General features: G+C 35.2%; 2 protein-coding genes across 2 annotated transcripts in view; both read left to right on the forward strand.

The window, feature by feature from the left end:
* Positions 1 to 22,204, forward strand: part of LOC127648831 (tenascin-R-like) — a 206,342-nt gene that overhangs the window by 51,676 nt on the left and 132,462 nt on the right. Inside the window, exon 2 of the mRNA XM_052133605.1 lies at positions 10,751 to 10,786. The gene's annotated coding sequence lies outside the window, so the exon portion shown is untranslated. The remainder of the gene's footprint in view (positions 1 to 10,750; positions 10,787 to 22,204) is intronic.
* The window catches only part of si:ch211-14a17.10 (nuclear factor 7, ovary), a 278,448-nt gene continuing 267,225 nt past the window's right edge, over positions 10,982 to 22,204 (forward strand). Inside the window, exon 1 of the mRNA XM_052133608.1 lies at positions 10,982 to 10,987. The gene's annotated coding sequence lies outside the window, so the exon portion shown is untranslated. The remainder of the gene's footprint in view (positions 10,988 to 22,204) is intronic.

Consider the following 22,204-nt stretch of genomic DNA (forward strand, 5'->3'; position numbering starts at 1 on the left):
ATGTGTTGGCTGCACTGCAGCTGTTTCATAGAGGAAGTAAAATATACAGAAAATGGACATCAAGTGTCTACACACACTGTGTTCCATATTAATATTCCATTTTGAAAGATGCACATAACCAATTGTATAAAACAGTAAGTATCAGGCTGGCCTCCAACCCTCTGCGACTCGACTCTGTGGGGGTTGGTGGTGCGTTTGTGTTAAAGGAACTGTGGTGAATGATTAATTGAATAGAGAGCTGTGAAAATCACTTTGTTAATTGTGTGGGAGGATGAGGCAATAACACACAGAGATTTTCTCCTTTAAAAACAGCTACTTCCTCACTGCTTTACTTTACAGTTTTACAGCCATCCATATAAATCTATGTTCTGAAAGCAGCATACTCATGGAAAAACAATTAGGAATAGCTTCATATAATCCCATCATATTTTCTGGAAAATAATAACTCCACCTGCACATAATAAAGCATATTTATCAAGACGGAGAGCATACAAAGTGCACAACCAATTTGCATAGGAACACCATTCATCACAGGCAATTGTTGCAGGGAAAATAGTCATAAATTCCTGCACTCTCTTATAAGCATGCATAGAAAGTCTCTTCTGGTAGAGTTATGGCTGTGAAAAGATGCCTTGGTATATCTCTTCAGTTCACAGTACTTCAGTCTTATGACAAGGAACAAATAGGTGTCCTTATACAGTCATTTATAGCTTGCCCTGAAAAGACCTCCTAAAAATATAAATAAAATGCAATTGTACTTGCGTGTGAATGGTGTTTGGATCGAGCTAAAATATTGTTTACAGTGCTGTGCTGATAAATTATATTGCTTTCTGTCTATTCAGCTTGAATATCACCTTTTGTGGGTTATTGTATGGTTGTAAATACACATGTTTGCATACAAGCCAAAAATGCCAGTGCTTTATAAGCTTAAAGGAGGCCTTTCACTTTCATTCCAATAGTTCAAGATGGTTGTGTTCATTAGCAAAGTAATAAGCATTGAGTTATGATGTAGTTTTAGAATTAACTCTGTAAAACCCATAAAGTCAATCTTTGCCAAAGAAAAATACCTCTGTGTCACAAGGGAGGAAATATCACAGTCATATTTCACATTTTATTAACATAATTTTGAAGTCTCCCCGGGCTAGATTTGTATTTATACTGCGTGAGTGCCCTGGTAGAATCTCGGCTGAATTAAATCCACTGCCTCAAAGTAACAGTGACATTTTGGCTGCATAAATATTATCCTCACTCTCATGAGCACTGATTAATTACAAGGTCTTCATAAACTAAAAGGCAACAGTTGCTGGTGTGTTTGCTTTTTTATTAGCTTTCCTTCAGTTTTTCATTCCTCAAAGTCTGTGTTTGTGGTCTTTGAAAACTGCCCAATTAATGTAATGTGCTCAAGTCTTGAAATGCCCACTCTATTATGATTCATTTTCATTCATAGTTTCCCTGCATTACTGTGACCTGATCTTGTGGAGGTTTCTCTGGCATGCAGATTTAACTTCATGGATCTGTTTAGTACTGTGAGAAATAGCTTTGCAGAATGAAGAATTATTTTTGAACCTGCCTCCACTATATTTAGTGCATTGAATGCCAATCAGTTGGCTCAAACAGAAATGGATGTAATAGAAGCTTGCCGATGTGTTATTAAACAGAGCCTATCATCATGTCACAATTCATTTTAACTATTCAAATTTGCACTCTCAGATGCACAAGCTGAAGAGCAAAGTGTTGTTTAACAAGTCCAAATATAACCCAGGTTTAAAATCAGATTAAATTGCATTCTAAGTTATAAATATAAAACTAACTAAAAAGTGCATATTTAACTAAAATATGTGAAGAGGTTTAAGACAAGTAACTAGAAACAGAATGAAAACCAAAGAGTCAGAAAGATATTCAAAATTGTATATTTATTATTAATACTTGTAAATATAAATATAAAACATATTGCATTTAAACTTGACCAAGAAGAGTCTGGATCAGCGCTGCAAACGTGATTTATCCAATCAGCCAATCTTGCTGTAGCCGCTGACTCCACCCTAGAGTTAATGCAGACAGACACAGAACAGACAAAGAAGCGAAGAGCAACGAGATGCCGATCAACTTCATTGTTAGGAATATATAGCAGCAAAAGTCTGAAAAATAGAAAAGATTAGTTTAATCTTAAACTAAAGCTCTAGAAAAAGAGAAAAATACTTACTTGAGGAGTGAATCTTGATGTCCAATCGAGATAAAGCTGAGTGATGAAGTAAATTAATTTATTTCACTGTGAAATTTCAACCTGAAAGAAAAGAACAAGTTTTGTTAATTATCGAGAAAATCAGTTAGTTTAATCTTTTATTCTAAATATAAATGAGAATCAGAAACGTATGCTTTATTGAGTGAACTTAGTTGAGAAACTGTGTTGTTTATTAGCTTCCACCAAACTATATAAGCATAATTAGATCACATTAACAGAATTTGAGGAGAAAGAATATTTAATTTAAATATCCAATTGTGTTTATTGTATTTCATTTAAGATTGTATGTGTTGTATTTTCTATTGTTTTATCATTGTGAAGTTTGTTGTTCAAGTTATTCAATATGATTCAGTTATTTCACGTAAGTCAGTTGCTGAATGTGTTTGTGTACCTTTTGCCTCCTTCACGTAACCTAGTTATCTTCTGATTGGCCCAACACTTTGCCACCCGTGTTCCATCACATGTGCATCCCACACACTACACAAATCTCTCATGGCCTGCTGTATTTAGTGTAATGTATTCAAAATAAAATTAGGTTTATTGTGATTTCTGTCTTACATTTCTCTCAAAAGTACAATGCAGAAGGTAGAAAGTGTGCCATCTTCATTTCTTCACAGCAACTGCTAGATTATGATGCTAGAATTCAATATAATAGACCATTTCAAGACAGTTAAGGAAGTGATGTCTTTTTTTCCTTGAACATTTCCTGCTAGATGTGAATTAAGACTCCAAAAGGCACTATTAAGGGAGAACAATCATGATAGTTAAGATGTAAGACCGCTTCAATCTTCCAATAAAAATTACTTAAAAAGTGACCCTTATTTTTTAACCCCACACCATTTAGCTCTCACAGTTGATGGTAAAGGCTTCTAAGGGAATAGGGCATAAGGATCATCACTTCTGAATGGAACGCACCCTCATTCAAAACAACAGTGGGGGCACTTGATTCATACTGGAGCACTGGAGTTCACACAGCTTCTGGGGCAGTGGTTCAAATTTGAATAAGCACAGACTGATTTCAGATGACACACTTGCAACCTACTGTCGCCAAATTCACAGTGAGATCAGTCAGATTTTTTTTTAGCTCCTGTAGCAGGGTTTCTGTCGGTCAACTTGTATAGCTTTGGCTCTAGCAACACCAAGGTCATACGTTTAATATTCCAGGGAACACATATACTGAAAAAATGAACTGCAAGTTGCTTTGAATTAAAGTGTCTTTCAAATGTATAGAAAATGTTGTGGTTGCCTGATGCCTAGCGATGGAGTCCTGAGTCAACAACTTGAAGAGTAAAGGGCTAAGAAAACAGTTTGTGAAGGCTAGTTATGGATCCTGTGGTCTGTTGGTCAGTTAGTCAGGAAGTCTGGGATCAAGGTGCAAATTGGGATGTTTAAATTCCTCATGCAGAGAGTTTTCCAATTGGTTTCTCTGGAATGACAGTCCAAAACTAATGTCAATAAGTGTTTTTATTGTTCTGCTTGGTGATACACAAGTGGGTGGCTTATATTATGGCATGCACATGTTTAGGCGGGATGAAGGCCTTAATGTGGGTCAAGACCAGTTACTTTAGAGCACATTACAAGTGTGAATACAAGGCCATGGGGGTCATAAAGGGATGTTAACAGGGACTTTGAGTTGAGTTGAATGAGTTGAATCTCATTTTTATTTGACATGACAGACACCCAGAAGTGCACTGTAAAATATAATTAGCTGACCTTACTTGGATTTTTTAAGTTCTGTTTGCATGCTTTTTCTAAGTAAGCATACTATTTGGCACAAGTAAACTGAACTTAAATTTAAGCTACGTTATTTATTTATTTAATTATTTAAATTGAGTTACAGCACATCTTATACAGTATAACAGAAACTGTTACATATGGCACATTGGATTCTCCTCAGTACTTGAGGAACTATTTGTAAAGTACAACTGAGTAAAGAAGAATGGCTTAAATTTAACAGGCTCCAAGTTCACCAGAGGTAACACTAAATACTCTGATGCGACTTCACACAAATCACAACTATTAACCAGCTACAACATTAGTCATAATAATTAAAACTATATATATATTTAAATAACAATTATTATTTGTATACATAAGTTCCCTTGTTTTGTCTAAACATGCATAATTTAATCAAGCATAAGGGCTTTTGAGTACCGCACACAGCTGCAGTTTTTAACTATAATTTTGAGTTAGTAGTACTCGAAGCAAAAGTTTGAAGGGTGTATGTATTTGAGATATGATTAAAATATGTGACTTAAGTACACTTTAATTAGGACTACTTAAATGTTTTTATTAATGACAACTTAAGAATTTAGAGAGTAATGGTAACTTAATTAAAACTAGGAAGAACAGTCCAAAATTAAGCTTAAGTTGACAATATTTGAACATTTTGAGATATTTTTGTATTTACAGTGTGAGTGAATAATGACTGTAACACAGTTAATGATGGGCAAGGAGGAGGCGAGAACCGGCTTGTCAACATAAATCATAATTTAATGCAAACTTAAACCAAAAGCACAAACACATAAACACATGACGGACATGCCCGTAATTCTCTCTCTCTCGAACCATCGTCACCAGCCGCCTTTATCCCTCGCGCGCCTCATCAGGCCGATTGGGGACCGGGCGTGCGATATTCCGACCCGGCTCCGCCCCCCTCCGCTCCACAATGACATTAAAATTTTTGGGTGAACTATCCCTTAAAGAGAGAACTCTGTCCTGAGGAGGATGTGTTCATTTAGTGCAATGTTACAATGGGGACCAGTGAGCATACTGTTTCTGGCATAGAAATAAATCTGAGTTCACTGATAAAGATTTGTAAACATCATCCAATGATAACAAAAAACTGTGGCAAATAAATACACATAGTCCAGCCATCACAATATCACATTGTTGTAGTTGGACCCATTGTTCCTTCCTTGAGTGAACTTCAAGTTTAACCTAATTCAACTACACAATCCTATTTTTTAGAAACCAATTAATTCACTACCAGAATCTTTTATCAGGAGGGATTGACTCAAAGAAACACACTGTCAGAGATTATTACAAGCTTAAAGGGACAATGTTGATTCAACAGCATTATTTTTCTTGACTAATTTGTGTTGACTGTCACTATAATAGACTATAACAGTTTTATAAAAAGGAAAGTCTTAGGGTGTCATTGAAATGCCTTTACAGTATATTAGCAATGGTTTGGAATAGAAGCAAAAATTATACAAAGCAAAAAGTCTACACTACATAAACTCAAAAATGTGGAGTAACTCACATTTAGTTTTTATTTTAGTTGTGGTATTTAAATATAGAATTAGTATTTGTCACTTAAATATGTTTAACACTGTTCAATTTCTCAATGTTATTTAGTGTTATCACTATTTGGTGACATTAAAAGTTTCACATTTTATAAAAGACTGTATAAAATTAAATTGATATTTGATCATTATTATTTATTTATTTTTAGATTTGAAGTCATGAAAATGTATTTTATGTATTTATAGTTTTCCAACTATGTTAGTTTTAATATTGCAGTTAAAAAACATGTTTTCATTTTGTTTGTGTTTTAGTGTTTGTTAATGATAATAACACTGCCGCCTTCTGCTCATGCATTACTAACAAGCAACAAACAATGTGTTGATTCACAGGAATAGGGAGAGTGGGTCACTGTGTCTGCAAAACATTGCTATATAACCCTCTTCTTTTTATCTAGCCCAGTTTACCGCTTTGCAATAAATCATGAATTTTCATTCTGCTGGAAAGCAAACAACAGCAACAAAAATCTCTGAAGCTTACTTTGCTGAAATTAGGATTTAATTTCAAGAGATTGTTTCAGTGGATAACTCATAAGATTAATATGGATCAGAGACCCAGGCTTTGTTTTCCAAAGTGACTGAGATTAATGAAGGATGCCGATTTTCTCATTAATTAGTTAATGTGGTTTTTAAGTGTGGTTTTACTTATTAAATATGTGCTACTGTCAAATTATACTTTGAATATTCAACCATGCCGCTATTACTAATATTTCTATAACTGCTTTTTGAAGATGTATGTAACTAAAACTTTTTGGGAACAGATGCAAATATAACTATTTTAAATCTCAGAGTCTAAGGAACAAGCAAAAGGTGAACAGAAACCAAAACACAAGAGAGGCATCATACATTAACCTCTGAGAGAGAGACAGACTGCCGTGGCCATTTCTGGTGGATCTGGACATACCAATGTGATCTTGGGATTATTCGTACATGAAGTGTGGTTCTAGCACACAGATTTGCAGATGTGTACTGTACGATAGTCACTGAAACAAACATATAGATGTATTGACATCATCTTAAATGTAAAAACCTTTTATGTAATGACAAACTTAGAGATGTTCAAATGTTTGAATCCTTTGATATTCATAGAATATTGAATTCATGTAATACATAGGTTATATTGTATTTATAATAAAATAGATGAATTAAATGTGTTTAATGGCATATTTATTTAACGCAAATAATCCATTTTCCTGATTGACAAGATACCATTTCATTCTGTTCTGTGTTTTTCTAAAAACCGGCACCATTGTGACAGCACACTCACATGAACACAGGCAAATCAGTAAATGAGTGTAACACCTTAATCTTACATCATAACATTGACAGTGATTCACTCAGATTTCATACTTGTTGAACTATAATGATAAATACAAATCAGCCATACAATAAGAGCAAATTATATTAGTCCCTTCTGGGTTTTATTATTGATACTTATGCCATTGACAAGGTATCATTTAATAAAACAGTCTCACTATGAGATTGTCCCAAAGTATTAATCTCTGTGATTGCAGCAGTACACTCGCAAAGTAATTTCAGTTTTGAGTGGTCAGAGGATTTAGAGTCTGTAAAGTTGTTCTTTTTAAAAGTGTTTACATTTTAGATCCTGTCAATACGTTGATATTATTCGTACCGTTATCAATCTAAACATTTAAATACGAAAGCTTTCTAAAACAAATTAGATCACATGCAGATGGGACATAATGTCACATTTCGTGCATGGTTAATCAAGTGCCCACTCAAACCTTATTTGTAGATATTGGTCCTTTGTAGTTCATCTCCTTACACAGCTGGGCTATTGCACTTGTCATAAAAAAAACATGTGTATATTTAAAAGAAAAAACAAACAATCAACAATTGTTATTAAGGCTAATTAAAGAACAAACACAGCCTTCAAAACAACAGACAGAAGAAGATAGGACAAAGTCATCAAAAAATTATGAAATTAAGTATAATTACAGGAGAGAACAGAGTGTCATTACACACAATGCTTACATGACCTTAGAACAACCCTGAAAGCTTCAGCTTTGACAGGACTACCTAAAAGCTATCCTTTTTAAGTGGCCATTCCATATAGCACGATATATCAACATTAACCTGTACTCCTCATACGGAAGACAGAATAAAGTATTGGGATGGGATGGGATGGTAAATATGAGCTTAACAGATTGAAATATCTGTGTTTGTTTAAATGAGCTCCTCCTGCGAGTCTAACAACATGGTATATGTCTGTACAATAATGCCAGTATGTCGATATTTTTATGACAGTATTTCAAGGGATTTAAGTGGCATTTTTTAAAACTTGAAATGCTGTTTATTATATGCCGTCTTGTAACTATGTACCGCTGGTTACTATTGAGTTGACTAATCATTTTATTATTCATGTACTGTTTTCAATTAGATCAAATAAATAGACAAGACCTACAACATTCAAACTATTCATAGATTTAACAAAATTTAATCAAGGCATTAAAATAATGTTAAAAGGCTTAGTTTTTTTTTTAATCATTAAAATCTAAATTCAAGTTCCAGAACTTTGTCAGGTCAACGAGTTACTGCTTTCAGAGTAGAATCCAACACAGCACTCAGCATTCTGAAACAGTCTGACTATATACAGTTGAAGTTTGCATACACTTAGTTTGAAGTAATTAAAACTCATTTTTGAACCACTCCACAGATTTCATATTAGCAAACTATAGTTTTGGAAAGTCGTTTAGGACATCTATTTTGTTCATGACACAAGTAATTTTTCCAACAATTGTTTACAGATCAATTGTTTTACTTTTAATTGATTATATCACAATTCCAGTGTGACTGAAACTTTATATACACTAAGTTAACTGTGCCTTTAGCAACTTAGAAAATTCCATCAAATTATGTTAAGCCTTTAGGCAATCAGCCAATTAGCCTCTGATAGGCTAATTGACAAATTGGAGTCAATTGGAGGTGTACCAGTGGATGTATTTTAATGCCTATCTTCAAAATCAGTGCCACTTTGCTTGACATAGTGGTAAAATCAAAAGAAATCAGCACAAGACCTCTGCACAATTTGTACCGCCACAAGTCTGGATCATCCTTGGGAGCAATTTCCAAACATCTGAAGGTACCATGTTCATCAGTACAAACAATAGTACACAAGGATAAACACCATGGGTTCACGCATACAGCTCAGGAAGGAGAAGCTGTCTACTAGAAATGAATGTAGTTTGGTGTGAAAAGTTCAAATCCAGGAAAAAAGCCAGGAAGTTAAAGCTCATTCATAAATGGGTCTTTCAAATGGACAATGACCCCAAACAACTGTATTTGAGATATATCTACATGTTTAGAAGCTTTTAAATAAACTGTATATCTTTCATGCCACAATCCAATGCTCCACTATCCTCCCAAAGAGGAGGATGATTACTGCAGATATATGTCAGTCCATTTGCACCAAATACCTGAATACAAAGGTCACATCAATAAGTCTTTATTTTAAACACATGCACCATTAATCATTTAAACTCCATCTGTCGTTTCAGAGCACTAATGTGTTGTCTATAGATCTATCCTGACTTGAGGGTCACCCCTCACCATACACTTTCCAGACTGATATTGTTTTTGAATCGTTGGCTACTTAAGCACTGTGCAACAGTTTTAGGCACTCGTGAAAAATGTTGCATAGTGAGGATGTCTTCAAAATAATGAAATAAATATTTTCATTTATCACTTAATGTCATACAAAGAAAAAAGAAAAAAAAGCTATGGTGTGACCACCTTTGCCTTTAAAACAGCACCAACTAGGTACGGTTCGACACAGTTTTTCTTGGTTTTTCTTGTTGGCAGAAAGGATTTAGGCTGTCTCAATTGCTTATGTCTCTATATGTAATCTCAGACAGACACAATGTTCCCAAAATATGGGGGATGTTGTGGGGGCCATGACATCTGTTGCTGGGCTCTCTGTTCTTCTATTCTAATGCACTGTTTGCAAAAGTAATGTTTGGGAGTCTAACATTTATATTTCCTATTGACACACTAAAGCTGAATATATAAATAACCATCTTAAGACAAAAGATTTTGCACAGTACTGTACAGTATGACTGTACCTTGATATATGAGAGGTGTTCTATTAAGTGTGACTGGCATGACTCTGTGACTGTATGTGTATATATACATATATATGTATATAATTTTGATATAAATTGATGAGACTTTTTAGCATTTATCTTTTTTATCAGAACAAACATAATATGTAATAACATATTTAACCATATATAATAACAAATGACAAGATTGTATACTATACAATCTTGGGCAAATAATATGATTAAATAGATCATGGAATGATTTATTGTAGAACAAACATTTTCCATTAATCATACAAGCATATTGTAGTAATTTAATACTTTAGTTGTAGACCATCAGCTTTTGTTGATACCACAGGATGAAATGTTAGCCAGGATACATTCGAACAAATGGGGACACATCACTCCATATGGAAATCAGATTGTTGTTGTTTATATTTCAATTTGCTTACTGTTGCTGCATTTTGAAGTAATGCGTGGTATTTACCAGTAATGTATGACCCGGAGAAGCATTTTTGAATTGTCGTCAAATGTAGGATGGCAATGCATTCTGGTTGTAAAATGAAAGACACCACTTATATGGTTCAAAACTTCCTCAGGTAATTTATTGTTTATAAGAAGAATTTGTGAGCAGAACTAAAATTGTGAATACTGTAATTATGTGTTCTTTAGCAAACTGAAAGCTTTGTTTGACTATGAAATCATTTCCTAAAGAATACAAGCGCTGAAGGGATTTCCAGCTACATCTAAAGCTTTTCTTTTCTATTTATTTCTGTTTTTTAACATGTCCACATTTAGGCTACATTACTTGTGTGCTTTGTAAGTGTGCTTTTATGATTTTTTTTTTTTAACAAAGGAACAACCTCTTTAAGCCAAAGTACATGGAACATCAAATGGTGGTTTGGGGGTGTTTGTCATAGCTTAATGCTTATGTTCATCCATACAGATTTTGTTTTATAATGTGATCATCGAAGTGTATGTAATGAATTATGCAATCTATTTTTTAAAATTTGAGTATTCAGCTTTGATCATTTGTGACAAATATAAAATAGATAGCTAAGATAAGATAGCTAATAGATAAGCAATAGATAGCTTGAAGAGCATTATCATTATGTTAAAACTGTCCTCTTCTCTGATTTCAGGAGTAGACCACTGGGGACTTTGCAGAACATCAGAGGGTAAGTCTGAAAACAGAAGTGTTCAGTGTATTGTTATTATATACACACAAAAATCGAATTATGAAAAGATAAAATTACAAATGAATTGATAACAATGAGACGGGGGCTAGTTGTCACATTGTGAAGTTGTCACAATGGCTATATCTCATTAAGGTTTCAAGCCAAACATCTAATTACATAAAAACTTAAAAAAAAATCTCTAACATTGGTTGTGTATGTTGGTTTCAAACACAAAGATCTTACATTGGATTGATTTTTGTGAATCCTACACTCTAAAATATATATATATATATTTTTTTTAAATAGCTGTTGGGTAAACTGCTGTGGCAACATACCCCACATTTGGGGCACGTTGTCATAAAAGGTCTATATGTGTTCAATGAACTGTATATTAATTCCTGGGCAATATTGGTGGAGATGGCACACAAAAGACTTTATGTGCCAATACAGAAATTATCTTTCTGAATTAAACCTACCCTAAGTAATTTTCACTGGAGTATAATGTGTGATACCTAGCCCCAGTCTACCCCTCTATATGATTTTGTTATAAAACAATCTTTAAAATCTTTCATTTTCTAACAAATATTATGGAGTAACTTAAAGCCAGATCTGTCACAGGAGGACTGACAATGGAAAATGGGTTGTTTTTTATACTACTAATAAAAAGAGAGAACTGATAAATATCAAATACAATTATATGGATGGGGAAAAATAAAATAATTTAAAGCTTTAGTTATTTTATGCAGCTTTTTTGTCAATTTTTCCAAAAGGCATTACACAGTCCTGTGTTAAAAGGTCAGCAAAGAAAATCTTTATCACAATCAACGTATTAATGTACAGTACTGCTTTCATTTAGTCATCTTTCTGAAACAATGTTGCATGAAACCTGCCACATACATTGTACCAAAACAGCATTCTCTAATCCATTTAGTTGCAGATTTTGCCTCACAGAGGGAAAATAGTGCTCTCTAAGTAGCTGCCCAGGGTGCTAAATCAATGACATCACTCTGTTGTGAACCTCACTTTCCCTCCTTCCCCTGAAGGCTTCAACCAACAGTCAGCCTAGATACCTCCTCAGATGAATTTCAGCAAGCAATAGAGATGAGTGTAAATACAATCAGTGGAATTATGGATTCTCCTGTAGTCTGGCCACTTCTCATGCCAGTCACAATTAATGGAACGACTCTCATAAAACAAGTGTCATACTGTAATTAGCCAGTGCTACAGAAACAATATCAGTCTCTGATAACAGATAGCTGAAAAGTGTACACCATGCTGTGCATGAAATCAATTGAGTCGACTTTTTTCTATGTCCTGCTAATACACTCGTCCATATCCAGGATCTTTAATAGGCCCAACCTGGCCAGAATGGCACTCTTTGTCATGTTGTGGTAATTACTTGGATACACTGATGACTGTTATATCTCTGCTGGTAAAGAGAGATATACGATATACGATGACGATCTGGGCCAGATGACGATGGTGAAGTTAGGCAAATAATATAACCTATTTAGAGAGATGAAGCTTGCCTTGTCTGTCATTAGATGCAAATTATAATGCCTGGGTAGGCTGCGTTCCAGAATTAAATAAAGCCTCAATCAAATATGTAAAATGGCCTGAACATGTTTATGGCCAAGGCTGGACTAGTAATCTGGCATACCGGGCATTTTCCTGGTTGGCTGACGCACTTTGGGGCCGATCAGGGGTGGACTGGCCATCGGCAGAACCAGGAAATGGGCTGAATGGGCCGCAATAAGCTAAAATGAGCCGTCTCGTTATGCAGAACAGCACAAAACGGCGCCGCGATATTCAGAATGCATACTCGGCCATGAGTGCATAGCACCCATGACACCTATTGAAGCTTCACTATGTATAGATATTACTACACAATTTTTTTATTATTATTTCCTCCTCAACTAGGAAATGTTTGGGAGTAAAGAGCGAATCAGACATTTATTTTAACCGCACTGGATATTCCAGCTTTTGGTGGAGGCACAACAAGGTGAATAAGCTGTTTGTTGAATTTTAACATGAATGAAGGCTGATTAGTCCATGATATGACAAATAATATTCCTTGTTAACTGTGATTGTGAAAATCTCTCTGTGTAATAGCATTTTAAGCATCTATTTTGTTTTTCTTTAAAACTACATTAGGTGAAATGTATTGGTGTTACAACATATTGGATTGGATGTTACAGTTTCAGGAAGCACAACATTGAGAATAATAACTGATCAGCTGGGCTGCCTTTATTTCTAAAGTATTGCATTTGTTCAAAACAGCAATTTGGTACTATGTCCTATTTTTGTCAGCTTACACTTGATATGTATCTTCTGGAGCAACTGGTACATACTAAATGTTTGTAAACGTGCAAATGATGTGAATGTCAAGTTATTTGATAGATTCTAATAAAAAGCTAATGGATACAGCAGGTAGCAATTAGTAATTTGAAATTAATAGAGTTTATGTATGACAATCCCAGTTCCCATAAATAGTAATATTTTATTGAATTAAATCATGTAAAATGAATGTAAATTTAAAACATAATAGTAATGTGAACACTTTCATTGGATTTATGTGATTAATTTGAATGGAAAATTGAATATAGTTAAAATACATTTTTATGGGTAAAATATTTTTGGAATGTCGCCTAGTGGACAGGGGAGACATTTTACACACTTTCTCCCTCAAGAATGAGAATGGATGGATTGAGGGTCTTGGTTCAATACACAGAAAGGCTTTTGTAGTTAAAAGGCCAGACCATTATAGTATAACAGCATGCCCTTTTTCACAAGCATTTGGCAAAAAGTGGATTAAGTTATTGATTTTTGGAAAATGTCACAGCATAAATATGTGTGTATTAATTCAGTACAGTGCAATCAGTGTTGACTTTTCTGAATGAGTTTTTCATCACAGTGCTACAGCTGGAGTGAATGGAAATTGTTCCCACAATTCATGTGCTACTCAAATAAGGGGTTATGTGTTTTGCATAGCTGAATGATTAGCATGCAAAATTAAATGGATTGCTTTCATTGATTGAGTTTCACACTATCATTAACAGCAATGAAGACAGACAAGAGGCCACTGATGACTCGCCTCTTTGTGTAGGAAAGCGTTGACGTTACAACGTTTATCTTGCGGGATCTCGCTTAACATTTTTGTTTCGCAGTTTAAACGTGATAAATAACCATATTAAGTGAAAGAAAATTATTTTATTATCCTTGACAGTAGTGAAGTATTTTGGGCTTCAGGGCTTTTATTTTGTGTGTAGTGGAAATTTGTTTTTAGGTGACCACTGTTCATTGTTATATTATTGGTATCATGTGTGTGTTATATTGCTTTTGTACAACAGTTTTATATATATATTATACTTACATTTTAGACACAATATGGCCAGTTATTTTGTTCAGTTTCGCTCCACCAGCTAAAATAATTTCAAAAGAAGCCAAAGCAGATTCAACCATTGCAGACAAGTGGAGTGATACATACAGTAAGGCATCCCAGTGTTCTTATTTAAAATATCAGAGCACTTGGTACACAGTTTGTCCAATAAAATGAGTTCACTAGAACTAATTGCTGTATAACAGAAATTTTACCTCATTAATTAATAGCATTAATTACCATTCACCAATTGAAACATGCTTTAGCTTAAACTTTTAAAATAAGGTCATTTATTAGAGAAAATGTAAGCTAGCTTTTCAAGTCCCCTTGTTTTTATATAATAACTTTTTTCCTTGGCGTCAGTCCTAAGAGATCCCTTAGAGGAAGTATGGAGGCCATTATGTCACCAGGACAAAAGGGGAAAGATGCCATTTTAATTAAAGCTGTCAGATTTACCATTCACATAGGGTTTAAAACATCACCAGTCTCTGCCGATCGAGGCCGAAGTGCCAGCAATAAAAATGATTTATGCTCACCAGGGCAGTGGAGAGATGGGTGGAGGAATTAGCACAGGCATTGGCTATACTGTCATGAGGAGGAATGACATTAGATTCATACCATAAAGAAATTAATGGCACAGCAGGGCCAAGCAACCTCTGCTATGAAACTAGGTCCTTATGAATAACCTGGGAATACATGAAACAAAAGATGGAATAATATGCCTTTAGATTCATTAGCTAGTTTTAAACTATTGTACACAAGTTATGATATATAAATATAGTTACCGTAGACTTTGTCAGTTCAAACCAGTCTGTTGCAGCCAATAATATAATGACTACAGTTAAGGTAATAACTGCCAATAACATAATACATTTTCCATTCTTAATGTAATAAAAGTCTATAATGTAATAACTTACCAATAATGTCAAAACATTTCTAAACCAAAGACATAATACATTTTTGCCCATAATGTAATACGTTCTTACATTATTGGCTGGCTATTACATTATTGGCTGGGTTAATAAAAAAATAATAAAAAAAATTACAGTTATTATATTAACGGTAGTTTTTACATAATTGGCTGCTACACAGTCTAGCCATTCTCTGTTGACCTCTCATCAACAAGGCATTTCCGTCCACAGTTTAGTGTGAAAATTCCAGGAAACCAGCAGTTACAGAAATACTCAAACCAGCCCATCTGGCACCAACATTGATGCCATTGTCCAAATCACTGAGATTAAATTTGTTCCAATGGTTGATATGACCATTAACTGATGCTCCTGCAAAATTGTATGCACTGCAGCCACACGATTGGCTGATTAGAAAATCACACGGATGATTGTTTGTGCCAGACTGGCTAGTTTGAGTATTTCTGTAACTGCTGATCTCTTGGGATTTTCATGTACAAAAGTCTTGATTAAGAATGGTGCCAAAAAAATCTAATGAGTGGCAATTCTGTGTATGGAAATGCCTTGTTGATGAGAGAGGTCAGCAGATAATGGCCAAACTGGTTAGAACTGACAAAGTTTACGGTAACTCAGAAAACCGCTCTGTACAATTGTGGTGAGAAGAATATAATCTCAGAATGCCATTCTATCTATCTACAGTATTTTTACTAAAATGTTAAGTTAATTATATTCTCTGCTAAATGAAATACATTAAATTTGCAGTTCACAGATCAAAGTTCACTGAAATATTTATAACTCCCCATCCACTACAGATCTTCATTAATTTTGTGGCTGTAGGATCAGCAGCTGACTATTACACCAGAGAAATGGCCTAAATCTTTTAATTATAAACCTGATCATGCGTTTGCACATTATGATTACGTTTTCAGACAAAACTATATAACAGAATGAATAATGTTATTGTCTGGGCATGAGGAATCAAGAAAACTTTTGTTTTTCTGTATTTTTTGTATTTTTCTTTTGTTCTCTAAAGCACACAAATTCACATGTTTACACAGACATCGTACAAAGAAAAATAAGAAGTAGTTTTGTTGATTTTATCACTAAGCACAGACCTAAGCACAGCTATGAGTCAATGGCTGGCTCTCACAGTGCTCAGCTGCTGGTACTGTATATGTCTTAGAAGCTCTGCTTCTCAACTGAGGCAGACAGGTTTTTGGGAAAAGGCAAATGTTTAAAGCATTAGTCTGCAAAATATCTGCACAGACTCCAGGCACCAGATGCTGGAGACATGAAAGCAGGGCCTTCAAAAACACAACGTTACCTTTGTTTCTCCACCTCAAACAGCTTATTCTACAGAGAGCCACTCTCTCCAATAAAAGAGAGCTGAATTGATTCAGTGAAAAGATAATCATATTATTCCTCTTCCCCATGGAGAGACAAGGCAATTGCATCTCTGGTGTGGTGTTGTCTGTCAGCATTGGAATTTTTAATTAGCACCTGGAAGCTCATATTTTATTCGTCCCCATGGTACATTTGAGAGGAGGCCAGTCAAAAAACGTTCATGTAACCAATTGGACCATCAATACTCCACACAGGCTAGTTTTCTGTGTAAGCAAGGAGAGATCTAGAATAACATATTTATACTTAAGGGTAAATATATTCAATGGGTAAACTGGGTCAGCATTGATAAGCACTCCACATTTATATGGATTCAGCCTCAGCACTGTGTTATATATCATGTATGATGAGGCTATAGGAAATATTGTCCAGAACCAGTCAAATATATCTATTGCTTTTTAATATATAATATGTAGTGTGTATGTTTATAGAATTTCACAGTATTCTCTACCTCTGTTTGATGTCAGAGGTCATAAAGGAAGAAATAAATAATTTTAATTTGTTTCACATTTACATGCAAACACACACACACACACACATACACACACACACACAAATGTTAAAGTACATAACTTTAACATAATCAGGGTTGTGCATCATTCATAATTTAATACCTAGCAAATTTGAATTCAATTCCCGATTTTGAATTGAGGAAACAATAAAGAGATGAAGAATTATAATCTGGAATTTGAATTTAAGAGAGATTTTATTAGTAAGTGTATTTTTTAATAATACATTTTTTCAGTATGAATTACTCATTGACATATAGGTGGTATTTCCAGAAAATGTACATATTAATATTCATAAATGTGTTTGTAAGGGGGTTAAGATGGGCAAGGAGGAGGCGAGAACCAAGCTTGTCAATATAAATAATATTTAAGTAAACTCAAAACCAAAACACACAAACATAAACACACACGACGGACATGCCCGTAATTCTCTCTCTCTCGAACCGTCGTCACCGGCCACCTTTATCCCTCGCGTGCCCCATCAGGCTGATTGGGGACCGGGCGTGCGACATTCTAGCCCGGCCCCGCCCCCCTCCGCTCCACAGTGTTTTTTATATATATTTATTTTACATTTAAATTCTTACTGATATAAATGTATATAAATTAAAAATCCTTAACGGCCTTAGTATCACACACTCCACCCTGCATGTTTATTAGTGCTCACTGCTCAGGCATGCACAGCAAAGGATGATAAAGTTATTCACCCAGAGAGTGATGGGAGTTTCCGCCACTCTGTACAGCATGGACAGCTGAGGTCAGTTTAATTGTGCCAGGGTCAAGTAATAATGAAAGCCTTTTCCCACTGTGAACAACCACAGGGCACCAACATAGACAGGCCTACACAAAATACTGCAGAAAGTTTGTTGGACTGAATCATTATTTGTTATCTTTCACACTGTCACCGAAGCGCACAGATATTAACGACAAATAAGTCTAGCAAAGTGCTATCTAAATGACTCTGCATTTCAAGCATGCTTGTGAGTCGCTTTTGCTAATTACTAATTGCCAGGATTAGATCAGAGATCTATTACCTCATGCATTTAAATGAGGTGAGCATCAATGATTTCTTATTATTGCCTCTCTGCACAAACACTGCATTCTAGGTTTATCGAACTGTTGGAAGTACACAGCAACATTTACACAATGAGACACAAGTAATAGAATGCTTTTCTCTTAGATGTCACAATAAGAATTTATTATGGATATAATACATTATTTGGAATGCTTTACAATAATGTTCTATATATTATAATTTAATGCAAAAGTTAACATGAACTAACAATTAACATTACTTTTTCAGCATATATTCATCTTGGTTAATGTTAATTTCAACATATAAAGTAACAATACATATGAAAATTTAAAGTTTGAACTTAAAATTAAAAGTATATATGTAAACATTAGTGCATTAAAAACTAACATGAACTAACAATAGTATGTTCATAAATTAACATTAGATTGCAGCCTGATCTTATGAAATTTATGTAACAATAGCAACATTTTTGCAAACCAAAATCAAGTGCTTGATTACAAATTTGGCTGCAGTTTCCCAGTGAAATGTCCAGCAGATGGCAAGTGAAATTATGTTGTAAGCAGACAATGTTTTTAATGTCAAAGGAATAGTTCACCAAAAATAAATAAATAAAAATTGCTGATAATTTACTCACCCTCAGGCCATCCAATATGTATATGATCTTCTTTTTTCATCAGAACAGGATTTAAGATTTTTAGAAATGTATCCCAGGTTTTTAGCTTCATCCAATGCAAGTGAATGGACACCAATTGTTGATGGTTAAAAAGCATATTTAGGCAGCATCAGAGGAATCCACATGAATAAAGACAATTAAGTAATATCTTCTGAAGTTAATCGAAATGTTTGTGTGAAAAATCGATGTAGTGACACCCAGGGGCCGCTCTTGAGAGCCCCGAAAACCTCCCATTTTTTGAGAAAAGTCCAATGAGAATTGGCGAGTGGAATTTGAATGCCACTCCCCAGGACATTTAAATATATACCCAGGGTATAAAAGGAGCTGGAATGCCCACTCTATTCAGGTTTTGTGCTGAGGATCTGAGACGAGGACCGGTCATTTCAGCGGCTAACACTGTGTGTGTGTGCCTCTGTGTGTGTGTGTGTGTGTGCGTCTTTGTGATTTATTTTGTATTAAGTTGAGTTCATGTCATTAAAATTTACATTGTTTGTTCTGTCAGTTCCCACCTCGTCCTTGCCCATCCCTTACCCATTACACTCACCAAACGAATACCTTTGCAGAACAAAAACGTCACTGCATTTTGTCATCATTTGTAGTCAAACTAAGCAAAGCCTGTTCACCCATAAATTAATTTCATTTAGAAGACACTTTTATCCAAAGCAAATTACAAATGAGGAATAAAACAAGCAATTTGTCATACAAAAGTCAACAGTATCATCAGTATTGCACTGCCAAATTCTCACTGTGGCTGGAGTAGTGAAAAATCTGATGTATCATGAAATGGACTTTGTGCCTCTTTACAACGGGGCCACCAGGCACAGTTCGTTCATGACCACAGAAAGCGAATTGGGACATAGACCTGGAGGAGTGAATTGATGTAAGAGCGAGTTGTTCCATTTGCTGTCCTGAAGGCCAGAGTCAAAGCCCTGAATTTGATTCAGGCAGCTACTGACAGCCAGTGGAGTTAAATCAAGAGTGGGGTGACGTAAGCCCTCTTTGGCTGACTGAAGACCAGACACGCTGCAGCATCCTAGATCATCAGCAATGGATTAATTTTGCTAGCTGGGAGACCGGCCAACAAGGCATTACAGTAGTCTAGCCTTGAAATGACCAGAGCTTGGATCGTGAGCTGTGTAGCATATTCAGACAGGAAAGGACTGATATTCCTGATGTTGTGAAGCATGAACCTGCAAGACCAGGTGGTTGATGAGATGTTGGCAGTGAAGTTAAGCTGGTCATCCACCACCACTCCCAGGTTCCGGGCTGTCATGGTTGGCATTAGCATAATTGAACCTAGATGAATAAAGAGACTGTGACCAACAGATGGGTTGGCTGGGATCACACGAATGTCTGTGTTGGCAAGGTGATGTTACTTTATCCAGGCCGAGATCTCAGAGAGGCAGTAAAAGATATGGGCTGAGACGGTGGGGGTCATCAGGCTGGAACGACAGGTAGATCTTCGTATCATCTGTGTAGCAGTGATAGGAGAAACCATGTCCATTAATGATCAAGTGTAGATCAATAAAAGGAGGGGTCAAAGCACTGATACCTGAGGAACACCAGTGGTTAGGAATAAGTGTGTAAATGTAGGTGGGTCTGTAATACAAGTGTTAAAATGTATCGTTTTTCAAATGATGCATTAGAGTAAAAGTATTTTGATATAATAACATATAAGGGTGTGAGTAATAGAGCGAAAAATAATGTTTATAAAGTCATGAACTGCCATAGTACCCATGATTTGTTTGAAAGTTAATAAAATGCACTGTTGTTGTTGCGCATTTAGTGATAATTCAAACTGCAGCAAAGCGTAGAAAGTAGCACAATAAAATACATTTGCAAATATGCAGTTATACTAAAATTAATTCTATGAGACTAGGTTGTTTAATTGTACTCTTTTGTTTATTGTACGTTCATGAGCCTAATGCAATATTGGATAGAGCCTTAATGTAAAGTATTACCAAAGCATTAAATAGCAAGGACTCTAATTTGCTGGTTCACCTTGTTTTTGAGGTTTAAACACGTTGTTTTCATTCAACTTGCAAGCATGTCTGTGAAATGCACACACCATATTTAGGCTTTGTTGGCCTCATTTATGGATAAATAAATATTTTATTCAAGCAGAGGAGTGACCTTGTAAAAAACAAAAGCAGACAGGAAAAAACATCATCACACTTACTAAACAATGAATATGACCTGTTTGTAATGCAATGCATTCTTTCAACACTGCCACACTCACACAAAGAGACAGTCATAGAGAAAGAAGGAAAGTAGACCTAAATGTTTGAAAGATAGCAGGTCAAAGGATGTACAGTGAAAGTTAAAGAACTCCAAGGGGTTGGAACTTACATTATCTCAGGCAACTAATTATTTGATGAGGGGAAATCCAAGCTGACTTCTACAATGGCCTCAATGACCAATTTTCTCATCCTTACCAGGAGCTACTTGTTTAGTCCCGTCTTGGTAAATTTCCAAAAAGAACAGTCACTTCTGATGTACTGTACTGGATATGATATCATAGACATGATATCATGTTTCTGTTTTTGATCATTATTATACACTAGTACCAAAAAGTATTTGGTCACTTTAGGAAACTTAAGTAAGTCATTTAGAACTAATTAATTGCATTTTAATTCATTAAAGTGTTAAGTGTAACTTGACCAAATACATATTAAGGCTACTGTAAGTAACTCGGGCTCCAAGCTAATGCAGTGTAAACTTTTCTGTCTTCGCTGTAGTACCTTCAGTGGGCTTCTATCAATCTTTGCTTGTCTTATCACCAGTTCTCTCTTATAAGACATTTTGAAGATCAATAAAGAAGGAATTTGAAACATATTGCTCTTCACCAAAGAACCCTTGCAGTCACCACATTATATTCCCACCCACCTGGAAATGAATTGGTAGTCTTAAAGATGGAAATAGAGAGTGAAATTCATGCTCCAGCTGCTTGTTCCAGCTATCATACTGTACGTGCACATTAATTCTACTCTCGCTGTGCTAAAATAATAATTGTGATCCATTTATTTCTAAAAAGCAAAGAAGAAAAAGCATTCTGGCTAATTTGAAGTTAGTAACTTATCACTGACAGTGCAGAGGGTGGGAAAATTAAGGGTTTTGCTTTGAAATTGTACATGCTTAAGAATTGAATCACTCTTTCATAGCATTTTGGGGCACTGGACAGAAAGCTTTTGGCTATCTGAGGGTTAGTGTGCTTTAGTTTATACTTTAGTATTCAGACAGATCCTAGCATTTTTTTTTTAAGGGAGTCATTGGTTGTGATGCACACACACACACACACACACACACACACACACACACACACACACACACACACACACATATATCTGTAAATGAGTGAAGCACATAACACTGTAACCAAGGACGGATTAAGAACTGAGAGGCCCATGACGTGTCATTTTATGCGCTATAGGAGGCTTACCAGATTTGGTTGGATTTTTCAAATTGACGGAAGGAAAGATTGGAGCAATGTCTTACACGGCCAGTTATATGTAATT

Source organism: Xyrauchen texanus, chromosome 9, assembly GCF_025860055.1.
Source record: "Xyrauchen texanus isolate HMW12.3.18 chromosome 9, RBS_HiC_50CHRs, whole genome shotgun sequence".
In the NCBI taxonomy this organism is placed as follows: Eukaryota; Metazoa; Chordata; class Actinopteri; order Cypriniformes; family Catostomidae; genus Xyrauchen; species Xyrauchen texanus.